At 37.1% G+C, this 13,225-nt stretch overlaps 1 pseudogene; it reads left to right on the forward strand.

Annotated features, from left to right (window-relative positions):
- Positions 1–7,400: 7,400 nt before the first annotated feature.
- LOC148192195 (transcription factor bHLH91-like) lies at positions 7,401–9,363 on the forward strand (annotated as a pseudogene).
- The last annotated feature ends 3,862 nt before the right edge of the window (positions 9,364–13,225 follow it).

The raw sequence follows: 13,225 nt of genomic DNA on the forward strand, positions 1-13,225 counted from the left end.
TAATCTGTTTGCATTGTTTGCTTGCTGTTTAGTAATTGTGGTGGCTGGAATTGATATTTGGACAGTGCTAAAACCTCCCAACACTCTTAAACAAGGCATACAACAACTTGGCTTTATTGAATAGCAAAGAAAAAAAAAAGAGCAACCACATGCACATCACGGCCCACATGGAAAGCTTTTGGATTTTTAAAATTTGAAAGAGGAGTTGGCACACATGATGGAGAGTCTAGCTGCCACCTAAGACATGGACATTAAAGAAAAGGACTTTGGCATTTAGTGGGAGGCAGCCTATGGTATTTCACGTCCAGCAAGAGGGGCCCATGGAGGAGTCCAACATCACAAAAAGGAGAGTTATTTTTGGTGCTGCCCAGACACACGAGAAAAGGCTGCCACCGTTTGGAAGGAAACTCCTCCAAATTGCTGCCACACTGGTGCACGGACAACAGCAGGCCTTCACACACGGCCGAGAGGCAGCCAAGGACACTGGATGAATGAAGGGGTGTCAAAAGCAAGGGTCCAGCGAGAGAGGGCTGCACCTTCACGCCCACGGTCCAGCAGAGGAGGTGCAGGTTTTTGTAGGGCAGCCGCCACCTGGGGAGTCTCTCCTCTCGGATTTTTGGCTCTCAACAGTTCTGAGTGTTCCATTTTTTTCATCTTCTTCTTCTATGAGAGAAAAATGTAAGAGTGCAGACAACATGGCTGGAGAATGAAAGAAGAAATGGTACACGGCCGAGAGGCTTGACAGAAGAAAATTTAGAGATGATCCTAAGTAGAAAAATACCACATTCAGAGAGCTGGAAGAAGGAAGCAAACTGATGTTACGTTTGGGAAGGAAGCACACGGCCAAGAGGCAGCAGCTACCACTTGTTTGTTCCTTTTACTTTGAGTATTTTTACTTCAAGAGAACTGTACAATATTTCTGATGATGAATGAATTGGATGTTGTTTATTCCTCTTGTTGAATCAGTATTGCATCTTTTCATTTGGATTTATGCACTATTTTATAATCTCTTCTAGCATTCTGTCATTTGTGGAAAAAGGGTACACGGTCTTGTGTGGAACCTTAGAGAGAGTTCATTTATTTTGGTTTAGAAGTAGAGTAGCACTTTGTCGTCACCTAGCAGTAGAAAATAAACTCAAAAAGAAAAGTTGTTTATTTGAGAAAGAGCTCTCGGTGTAGTGGAGAAGAGAACCATGTTCAACCTTGGAGGTGTGGATTTGTTTTTGCTGGTTTTCTTTGTTGGAAGTAAGCACAAGTAGAGAGGAGGAGAAGGATTTCTTACGAAGAGGAGAAGATAGTTTTGGTGAGAATAGAATGATGATTGAAAATGGAGAAAAAAAAAGTAAATGGTTGGAATGAAGGCATAAGTGGACAGCACTTTGGAATGGAACGTTGGTTTCCAGTAGCAAAGAGAGGAAGCACATATCTTATCTAGAAGATAGAAATTCATTTATGTATGAGGAGTGTGCAGCTGCTGCCATGTGTACAAGAATCCACTTACGGTTGATGCACATCTTGTAATGTTGAATTTTCAATTTAGTTTTCCTTTTTCTTTTGTTCATCTACAATTTTAATTTAATGCATTAATTTAATTTACTGTTTCTGAAATGTAATTTCTGTTTTACTGTTTTTATTTTACTGCAGTAATTTTAATTCTGTTTTTAATATTCTACTGTTTTTACTGTTTTCTGTATTTTATGTTTTTCTGTATTTTCGTTTTTACTGTTCCAAATTTATTTTCACTGTTTCATGTAACTGTATTTTCGTTTTTTTTTTACTGTTTTAATTTCGTTTTACTGTTTTGAATTTTATTTCAACGCTTTTAAATTTTACCGCAACCAAAAAAATCACAAACCCCCCCTTTTCCGTGTGTGAACTGAGACTGAACCGCAATATTGGTCCTTGTGAGACGACCTAGGAGTCACTTCCTAGCACTATACTGCATTCTTTTATGCATAACTTTTGTGGGAGGTGCGACCCTCTCATCAGGGACAACATGAAGTTCTTGAAATAATGTGAACAAAAATAAGTTGTCTCTCTGTGCAAGTAAGCTGCACATATTGAGCCTTCCACTCTAGCTTTATTTTTAACTGAACGTTTGGATTCTCCCATAAACCTTTCAAAGGGATACATCCACCTGTACTGCACGGGTCCCCCAAGCCAAGCTTCATATGCAAGATGAATTGGAATGTGCTCCATTGAATCAAAGAATGTAGGAGGGAATATTCTTTCCAATTTGCAGAGAATAATCGGGATATTTTCATCCATCTTTTTAAGGGAATTCTCCTTTAGTGTCGTGCAGCACAAATCTTTAAAGAAGTTACTGATTTCTATCAGTGGATTTAACACGTGCATTGGCAAACAACTGAACGCAAGAGGGATGAAAGTCTCCATGAATACATGACAATCATGACTCTTCAACCCTTGAATAGTATCGTTCTGAACATTGGCACATCTGGACAAGTTAGAAGCATATCCATCTGGCATTCTAAGCTCCTTGATCCATCCACACACTATTCTTGTCTCGTCTTTTGACATGGTGTAATTTGCTTTTGGTTTAAATAATCGGCCGTTAGCTTGTGCCTTCAACTCTAAGTCTTTTCGTCCACAATACAAAGGTAAATCTTTTCTTGCTTTCTCATTATCTTTTGTCTTACCTTTAACATTCATAACTGTGTTGAAGACATTGTCAAAGAAATTTTTTTCTGTGTGCATGACATCGATGTTGTGTCTTAGCAAGTTGTCCTTCCAATAGGGAAGTTCCCAGAATATGCTTCTTTTTGTCCAATTATGCCATTCCCCAAACCCTTCTAGCCTATTCTGACCAGATTCAGTGACTTTTAGATAGTCTTTCACTCTTCTCCACAAGTGTGATCTAGTCAACTTTGGCGGGGGCATATCCGTTTCAACTTGTCCTTTGCGAAATGCCTTTTTGTTTCTTCTAAAGGGGTGATCAATGGGCAAGAACCGTCGATGGCAGTCAAACCAACTACTTTTCCGGCCATGACTCAATTGGAATGACTTTGTATGTTCCATGCAATGTGGACAAGCTAATCGACCATGTGTGCTCCAACCAGATAACATGTCGTACGCTGGGAAGTCATTAATAGTCCACATCAAGGCTGCCCTCATAAGGAAATTTTGCCTCCTTGAAACGTCATACGTCCAAACACCATTCCATAACTTCTTCAAATGATCAATCAAAGGCTCCAAGTAAACATCAATCAATGATTTGGGATTAGATGGACCTGGTATTATACACGATAAAAACATGTAAGGCTTTGTCATACACATCTCAGGTGGTAGATTGTATGGGGTAACTATCACGGGCCAGCATGAATACGGTGATGCAAACGCCTGAATGTACGGGGTAAACCCATCAGAGCATAGACCAAGTCTGACGTTACGTGGTTCACTAGCAAAGGATGGATGTTTACGATTGAAGTGCTTCCAAGCTTCACCATCAGAAGGATGACGCAAAAATCCCGGAGTTTTGTTACCATCATGCCATGTCATGTGTACTGATGTTTGCATTGAAGTAAATAATCTTTGTAATCTTGGAATTATAGGCAAGTAGAACATGGACTTTAATGGAATTGGTTTTTTTTGCCTCCGTCCAGCATGCATTGTCTGATATCGAGGTGAGCCACAAAACTTGCATTCAACCAACAATGCATCATTTTTGCCACTGTCATTGTCATAGAATAACATACATCCATTAACACAACAATCAATCTTCTTCACATCCAATCCCAACTTTGAAACACATTTTTTGGCTTGGTAATAGTTCTTCGGCATGAAATTGTTTGGTGGTGTCAAATCTAACATCAATTTTGTATAGAAGTCCACTGCTTGAATGGGAACGTTCCAATTAGATTTCCCAGCCATGAGTCTAATGCACACTGACAATTTTGACTCAGATGAACCTTCAAATACAGGTAGATTTGCCTCTGTCAGTAAATTGTAAAACCTCTGCGTCGTTTCATTTGGAGGCTCTTCATCATGACTATCGTCTGCTTCTTCAGCATGGTGACGAAGAGCATTGTCGACCATCTCTTGCATATAGGCAAATTGATCTATCTCAGATGTATGTACAACAGTATTCGAACCTGATGCAAGCCGGTTTTCATCTGCAGTGGAGGTTGAAGGAATTTCTTCACCATGAAATGTCCAAACCGTGTAATTAGGCATGAACCCTTTTTGGTAAAGGTGAACTTTGACGACTTCATCTTTCAAAATCCTTGTACATTCGCACTTGATGCATGGACATCGAATCCCTCCATCAAGGGCATAATATTGATATCGTCGGGCCGTCTCCACGAACTCTTCAACTCCGATGACAAAAGATTCCTTCAAACCTCTCCTTCCATTATAACAACGGTCGTACATCCATCCACGATGGTTGAGAAAATGGGCCATGTTCTGTGACAAGCCAAACAAATAAAAACTTAGCCAAAACAGCAACACTCCATGTGACATAAGTAATAAACCTATTACTACTCAAGTCGAACATGGAAGGCAATTTCAGCACTATGGTCATAGGCATTCAATAAGGGCATGCAAAGAGAAGTCCTCGGTATTGAAATGCCTTAGACATACTAAGGGGGGCTTTGTATTAAAGTTGGAGGAGACAACTTATTACAACAAAAGTTCTCTTCTCTAGAGTACTTCCTAATAATTTCTAGTTTCTAAGTGTTTAGTGTATTTTTTCCCTTCTCATTGCTTTGAGAATGAGTGTAGTACCATAGGTACTTAAATGACTACTCCACTTAATGAAGTTATAGGCTAAGAAATGAAATACAACGTAAATGAACATACCATATACACATCAACATAATTTAGACAATCAAATATCTATAAAAGCATGGATATATACAACAATTTAACCATGGATGTATTTATGCAGTTTGCAAAGTCGAACCATTCTAGTGCACTTAATGTAGTTCTTTTGAAGAAGAAAAAGTTGTATTGGGTGTCTATTTTCGTGCAGCAGGGATGTTGTGCTATTTGGCAGTTTAAACAGGTTGTAATTGTTGTATTAAACTTGTTACAACATTCAAAATGAAGCCAGATTGAAAATCCAGCCAGATTATATACAAATTACAGAAAGAAGACCCTTGAAAAGTTGATCTGTTATATACAAATTATAAAAATCTGCACTTATCTGTTATGCAGAGGATTAGGACCAGTGTAGATTAGGTGCAAATGGTGCATGAAAAGCTTATAAGAAGAAGGGAAAGGAAGTTAAGTTGTGGTTTTCAAGGAGGGTGGCCGTTTTTGCTAACAGTGTGTGTATGGTGTGAGGAACCTTAGATGATGTTAGTCTGATCACTTATTATGGTTCATGTATCCATATTTTTTCACTGCATGAATGTGTGTGAGAGAGAGCTTTGAACTGGAATAATATCATTGCATATCTATCTAAGTCACTTATAATAGTTTTAAGCTTGTAGGCATTTTAAAATTGACCAATTGAAGTCAGAATTTGGAGTTGTCCTTGTACATTTCTGGTCCACTTTTTGATCTAGTTTGGTACTAATTATTGTGTGAAATAGTGGTCTTCTAAAGACTTTGGGGTGCAGTCCAGTTTTACAAACATTTTCCAACTAAGGTGGCATCTTAGGAAGTGGACAAGGAGCACAATTTCTCAATTGAAAGGGGTTGTCCAGCAAGGAAAATTGATGAAATTGGCAACTTCGATAGCCAAATATTCAGTTCTAAAATCAATTTGGGCAAACAAAATAATAGCTGGAAAGGGATTCAAAGGCCTTTATTCCTACATTTGGGGTGAAGGATAAATCCAATATATTGCTAGGTCAATACCCTATTAGTCAACAGAACAGGTTGTTAGAGAGAACGAACAATGCTAACATGGACAAAGCTGCAGAATCAATCTGAGAAATCAGCTTGGAAGTACAGAGGCTTGCAGGGAAAAAATAGTGTTGTGCTTGCTAATGATCACTGATTGGATTTGGTTAGGTATCGACATTTGAGTGAATTATGAACAAAGGTGGAAGATTTGCACAAACAGATGTGCTTAATCTGATTGACTTATAATTGCTGAATCAATTGCTTAAAGTAGATGGTATAATGGTTGAAGGGGATGTGAAATTAAAGAGGAAAATTCAGGTCATGCCACATACTGAGATGTATTTTACAGAATTATGTTTATCACTGTATCTCAAATAAAATTTGTTTCAGCAATTGTAGTTCTAATGTTAGTGAAAAATTTTGTTTCAAGTTAACAAGAGTTCAAAACTATGTTGAAACTCTGGAATAGCTGAACATTAAGAATTCAGGGGAATTTTATCCTTCTACATCAATACATCCTTCTACATCAAGTAGTAAGATTAAAGGTAAATCAATCCTAAGTTCAGTAATGTATTTAATTCACTCACACTCATACACTATAATTTGTTCTTACAAGGGATTTCCAATACTTTTTTCTAACCATTATGGGATCACTCAAACTATGACAAAAAGGTAATGAATTTGGGCATGATACTTTACTTGAGCATGTGAAGAAGAATATGCAATTTTGTAACACTACATACTAAAACAGAACTTACAAAAACAATGATTCAGTTCAGCCATTACCTTGAGATCAGAGAGACCAATCACACAAGCACAGTCCACTACTTTAGCAACACCAACTTCTACAATTGAAAGCAAACTTAACCATTTTAGACATTTACATGTATGAAACTTTAATTTAAAGTGAACCATGGTCTACAATCATGAGAAATCAAAGCTAAATGCATCTTTATTTACTCACCACAGAAATACATTCACTTAATAAGACATTTATTCTTCCAAAAGAGAATTTAGGACAAATGAGTACCTTCAATCGTAAAAGGCTGCAAGAGGAAATCACCTACAGCTCTAATTGCTGCTAATACAGTTCCACCTGTGGCCACCAAATAATCAATAATTATAACATGTTTGCTGGACTGAACAGCACCAACATTCAACTCTAAACAATGATTTCATTTCTAGAACATATTTTACAGAAATTACTTCCCCTAAACAAAGATTAGGCATCACTTTCCAAACCAAATCAAAGCACTGGAACAATTACCAGTTTAAATTGACAGACACAGCTGAAATATTCTAAGAGTCTTGTTCATGTGAGTATTACTTTCAACTTACTGCTGAACCTAAGTCTAGTACAACAAGATTCAAGACCAACACATGCAACTACCTATATTCAAATTATGACAGACCACTCTTATAGAAAAACTTCTATCAATTGTATGAAATTTTGTCAAACATTTGGAAGATTACAAATCAGTAATTTATTGACCCTTTTGTTTTCTATAAGCTGCATTAGTTCCTGTGTTATATTAATTAGACCTTTTCTTTGTAGAGGCAAACATCAAAATCAGTGGGGGGGTCCAAACATGTACGAAGAAAGTAGTTGCTTTGATCTGAATGGGATGGTGGCAGAAGACTGTTTTTCCTAGATGGTTTCAAAATCAGAGGCAGTTATGTCTCTGACTAGCATGCAGCCCCAAAACACCCTTGGGATGGAAAACTTAGCCTACACATCTTCCAGTGGAGAAGATGCTTCTGCTGTTGCTATGGAAATCATTGCACACCCTCAACAAAACTCATACAATCAAGTTAATAACTTGAACCCCTAGTTTGTGCAAGTGGTGAACAACCATGGTTCATGTGAGGAGCTTTATTGTTTCCCCACTCACTCCTCCGTACTTGAGAGGGGTCACCATCATCACCAATTTCCTTATTCCACACCAACACCAGATCTCCTCAGCCTTTTGCACTTGCCAATGACCTTTGAAAACCCAAGCACCAATGTTCCGAAACTCTCTGGCCCTATGGGAATAGCAGACAGCAGAAACGTGTCATCTGTTTCCTATGACCCTTTCTTGCATCTGCAAGCACCTCCCCCAGCTCTTGGAAATGATTTTTCCTTTGGAGGAGGGGGTGTCATACAAGGCAGTGGAATTTCCAACCAAGATTTTGGAAATGGGGTGGTGGAGTTCAATCAAGATGTGGGGAAAAATAGAGGGGGGAAAAAGACCAACCACTTTACCAGTACCACTACTGAGAGACAAGGGAGAGTGGATTTGAGTAGAAAATTTTATGCTTTGAAACAACTCATCCCAAACCCCTCCAAGGTAACATTTTTTAGTAAATTATACTGTTGACATTCTGTCAAATTATAGACATTTTTCTTTCCTGCTTTTTCTATTTCATAGTAACTCTTCAATTGTTTAAAATGTCTTTTTCCTGGGAAAGGTTGTTTTAAACGTAAAGAAAATGTAAACTTTCAGAAAAATATCTTATTTTTAAACCCAGCAGTGATTAAACCTAATGTCTTTGAGTATAAAGAAAGTAGAACTGAGTCATTGATTTTGTTCTGTATTGTTAATTGAAAAGGATAATTGTCGTTTGGTAATACTAATATATTGTAAAGATCCAATATTAGATTTAGAAAAAGAAGGTTCAAAAACAGACTTAAAAACCTTTGGTAGTGAGCTTTAAACCTCAAATCATACGACTGGGTTCAGGCTTAGAATTATCCATCTTTGCTCAATGGAGGATATCCTGAATATACTATTTTTAAGAGAGAATAAGTCCTCCATCAAGGATGGAGAATATGTCTACCATCAATCCTTGTTTTGATTGATCTACATTTTAATTAACTAAGAGTAAAAAAAGGTTGTGACTGAAATCAAGTTTGAATGCACTATATTCAGTGCAACTTACTTATAAGGTTATGGGTATTAGGTATAGGACAGAGATATCAGTGTCCATGTACGACACGCTTACCTTCCTTAGGTCTATACATTAACCTTGACAGGAATATAACACCTTCTATAGTTATGGGACAGAGATATCTTGAGTATTTCGGTACTTATGCTATATCAAATTGGCTTTTTAGGTGTACCAGTACCTTTTTACTCTCACTGAGGAACTGTTATCAGTTTTCATAATCTACTGATATTAGCTTGCTTTAGTTTTAAAATGCCTAATTCTAAAAAATGCATTACCAATCAAAATGCCAACTTTGAACAATTTTTCTATACCAAATCATATTGCACAAAATAATTCAGAGCATACATTTAACAAAGTCAGAAGAAATGCTTCTTAGCTTTCATAGTTCATCAATGAAAATAACAACTTACCTCGACGGTAGCCCCTTCGATAGCCTCTGAAGCAGTAGTGGAAGACCTTGTCACGCAGCGACACTGCCCTGGTTACGCCGCCTCGTCCATGCCGTGTCGTCCAATAAACTCCCTCGACAATGGTAGCCTTCAACTCAGCCACCCACCACCTTCCTCAGCTCAGAACACTGCAAAACGCTACAAGGAAAAAGGTTACACCATTGACGCGTAATCCAAAACAGTAACAGGAACACAAAATGAGATGGGAGAATGGGACACTTCACCTATAATGGAGGAGTGGAGAAGAAGCGTATCCAGATTGTGCTTAGGGTGGGAAGCAGTCTGCACAAGCCAGCCACTGAGTTCGTCTATGAAGTTAGGGCAGAGAATGTGAAGATTGGGGGGAAGGAGGAGTTTTCGCGAAATGCTTCCGAAATATCTGACTTTCTAATTTGATAAACATTACTCACTTACCGACGGTCGTTTGCCTTCGATAATCACTCATGCCCATTACAGACGGCCATTATCCTTTGGTAAAGTCATCTTACAGAAGCCCTCGGAAAAGCCTTCGGTAAATTACATTTACCGAAGGCCAAAAGGCCTTCGGTAATAAACCGTCGGTATTAATTGTTTTTCCTGTAGTGATTAATTGTTAGGGAATTCATCTGTTTCAATGCTTGCTCTATTTAACTCATTTAGTTGCATGATTTATTAATTGCATGAGTGCTGAGAGGTTCCTTACAATTCAAGTTCTTTTTAAATTTCCCAAGGGTAATATTTCTGAAGGATTAGGGTATGAGTACTTGGTCGTCTTAAGCTCTTGATCTTCAGACTTAATTTTCTAGGAATGCTAGGAATTGCTCAAACTAGGAATTAGGGCAGGCTTATTGTGCCAAGGGATTGGGTTCTAAGTACTTTAATGAGTGACATTAACATTAATTCATAAAGAGGAATTCTTATATACATGAGAGGAAACTTGGTGAAATCTAACCCCAACAACATATTCATCTCATATTAAACAACATTCGTTCATCTTTGTGTTACTCTACTATGGATCAATTTGCATTCATATTTAATTTTCTGTCTTTACATTTTAAACCAATGATCTCATTTCTTTTAAGTCTTAATTAATTAAGTTATCACACAATTTTTTAGTGCTGAGAGTCTTCTGGGATACGATACTTGGTCTTACCACTTTATATTACTTGTGTGATTCGGTACACTTGCCGATCCATCAACAAGTTTTTGGTTTCGTTTCTAGAGATAAAAAATATTGTTAACAAATTTCCAACAGATGTTATCCTCATGAATGATCAATTAACTAAGCATAGATGTACTCATGTATTCATGGAACTCTTCGTCACCAAACAAAGTTTTTCACTCAATCACACCGGTGTATATAGATGTCACTTCTTCACTCTACTATCCCAATGTCATAATGAACAAAATTGCCTTTCATTTACCACAATCAATCATACTCACAGACAAGTATCATCACAAGGACTTTCTATGGCTTGTAATGTGGTTGGACTAAGAAGAAAAATTGGTTTTTCAAGATCACAAAATCCTTGAGTTAAAAGAGTCATTCATAAATTTATCATTCAAGTTCAATCTCTCTTTGGAAAACCAATCTCACTCATTCCCAACTTTCCCCTTTTTGCATTGAGCTTTTTTTTATTTTATTTGCTCTTTTTAATACTTGATAAACACTTAGCTCAATGTTTTTCATTACTTTCTTTTTCAATTCTCCCAATTAACCCCAAACTTGAACCTTTATCAATACCACACAATGATTCTCAACTTAACTCAAGGAAAAGGGTAGAACACTTCGTGCTCTTTTTCATTTGGCTAAAATCATGCATTGGCTAAAAACAAGGGCAATCAACAATGGCCTTGATCATGTGACCCAAGTAAGCAAGTAGTTCAATCATGTTCCATGTATACCACATACACATCCTGCTTAACATCACAACCACAATCATAACATCATGCATCTGTTCACAAGTTTGTGAACAATCACTTGTAAATCAAACATCCTGTGCAACATCTCAATATCAATCAATATGAAAGCATCATCAAGCAATACTCCTCGCACACAAATCAATATCAAACCACCACATCAGATATAGGTTTCAAATTGAGTACATCACACCTATTATAAAAAGCGAAACAAAATAATGTTCATAAGACAAAGACAAGAAACATCCTGTTCTACTGCAAACAACATTCATCAGTAAATGCTATCATCATCAATCTGAGTCTTCCTCCTCATCATCATTTGCCTCTTCTTCATCACCATCTTCATAATCATCATCTTCATCATCATCTTCGATAGTTGAAGCTTCAGCTGTTCCAACTCCATGATGGACAAATTTATGATCACCAAAATATGATGTCACAAACTTGTTGAACAATCGGCAAGTATGACCAAATCGTTTCAAGTAATAAACTCGGTAAGACCAAGTATCGTTCTCCCAAAGGACTCACGGCCTAGTTTAGTTGTGTGGTTCGTTGATTAGCTAAGACTTAAGAACAAAATATTTGAAGTTTAATATGCAAAACAGAAAATAAACATGTATGCATGAGATTTTGATCAATGGCAAAAGCAAAAGACAAGCACTTTCAATGAAATATATATATGAATATGTTGTTTGGGGTCAATTTCATCTTATCCACTCTTATATATTTTAGGAATTCAACATTCAATTCATCATTTTTAATGCCACTCTCTAAATTACCTTTCAAGAAGGCTTCTCCCTAATTACGAGTTCATACGATTCCTAGCATTCCTAATAATTAGTTTATTTAGCACAGGAGCTTAAGGCAACCAATATACTTATTGGGAGAAATTCCCTGGATCTAGACTTCCCCGTACGTTCCCGTATCGAAAAAATCAATAATCATGCATTGAATGAGTTAAACAAAGCAAGCATTAAGCAAAGAGGAAAAACCCTAACTAATGATGAAAGAAAGCATAAATCTTAGATTAAGATGCAAGCACAAATTCCATATATGAGAGCTTCAAAAGATTACATTGATTCCCCAACAAACATACAAGGTTTAGTTCACCATATTCATGGTGAAACTAGATGAATAATAATGAAAGAATGAAAGAGATAGAAAAACCCGAGAGAGGTGAAGAGGTAGCCTGAGCATCCAAGATCCTCCTTCAAAGGGGTGGAAGAGAGAGTGTTTGCTTTGTTTCTGCCAAAGATACCAACCCTAAGACATCTAGGTCTTTAAATAGGACATAAAAATAATAGAAAACGGGTCCAGGCCCAAACAGATCATAAAATCGCATAAAACTGGCCCAAAACTCGTCTGGTTGACTTTTTTCGTATTCTGGTTGACTGGTTGACTTTTTGGTTGACTGGTTGACTTTTCTGGTTGACTGGTTGACTTTTCTGGTTTCTGGTTGACTTTTCTGTTTCCATCTCTCTCCTTCTTCACTTCTTTCACTAAATTCACCTTAAAACCTGCACAAAAACACTGAAATCAAGCATAAACTTGTCCAGCTCTCTTATTTATGAAAATATGGATAAAAGCATGATTTCAAGCTAGTTTCTAAGTGTAAAAGTTGCTTTTTGTGTCAATTTTAAGCATGAAAATAACAATTTTTCAACTATTATCACTCCACTAGCCTATACCTGATCCTCTGGTCATCCCACCACAATTAAAAGGTTTTGACGCTGATACCCATTTGAATTTGGATCCTATCTTGTTAGTAGCAGGAAGGATTTCTTTGGGAACCCATTTGTATCTTCCCTTTGGAACACCAACATTTCTAAAATAGCAGTTTCTTACTGTGTGACCAAGTGTATTGTAGTAAAAACATATATTAGTGGTAGGTTTACTCAGATCAATAAATTTTGTTGAGTTTATCCTATTACTTTTAGCCTTATAACCAATACCTTGTTTGTAGATTGCTCTTCCATATGATCTCAAAACAACATCAAGGTTTTCTTTGCCTTAAGTGAATTTTGCCAATGTGTTGGTTAAATACTCAATTTTCTCAACATGTAGAGGGCAGTTCTTACACTCTTTCTCAATAATTTGTACTTAAGTCTCTACTGTCTTTGTAGATTTGAGAGCTT

This window comes from Vigna umbellata, chromosome 10 (genome assembly GCF_029865625.1).
Source record: "Vigna umbellata cultivar VRB3 chromosome 10, Vumbellata_1.0, whole genome shotgun sequence".
Classification (NCBI taxonomy): domain Eukaryota; kingdom Viridiplantae; phylum Streptophyta; class Magnoliopsida; order Fabales; family Fabaceae; genus Vigna; species Vigna umbellata.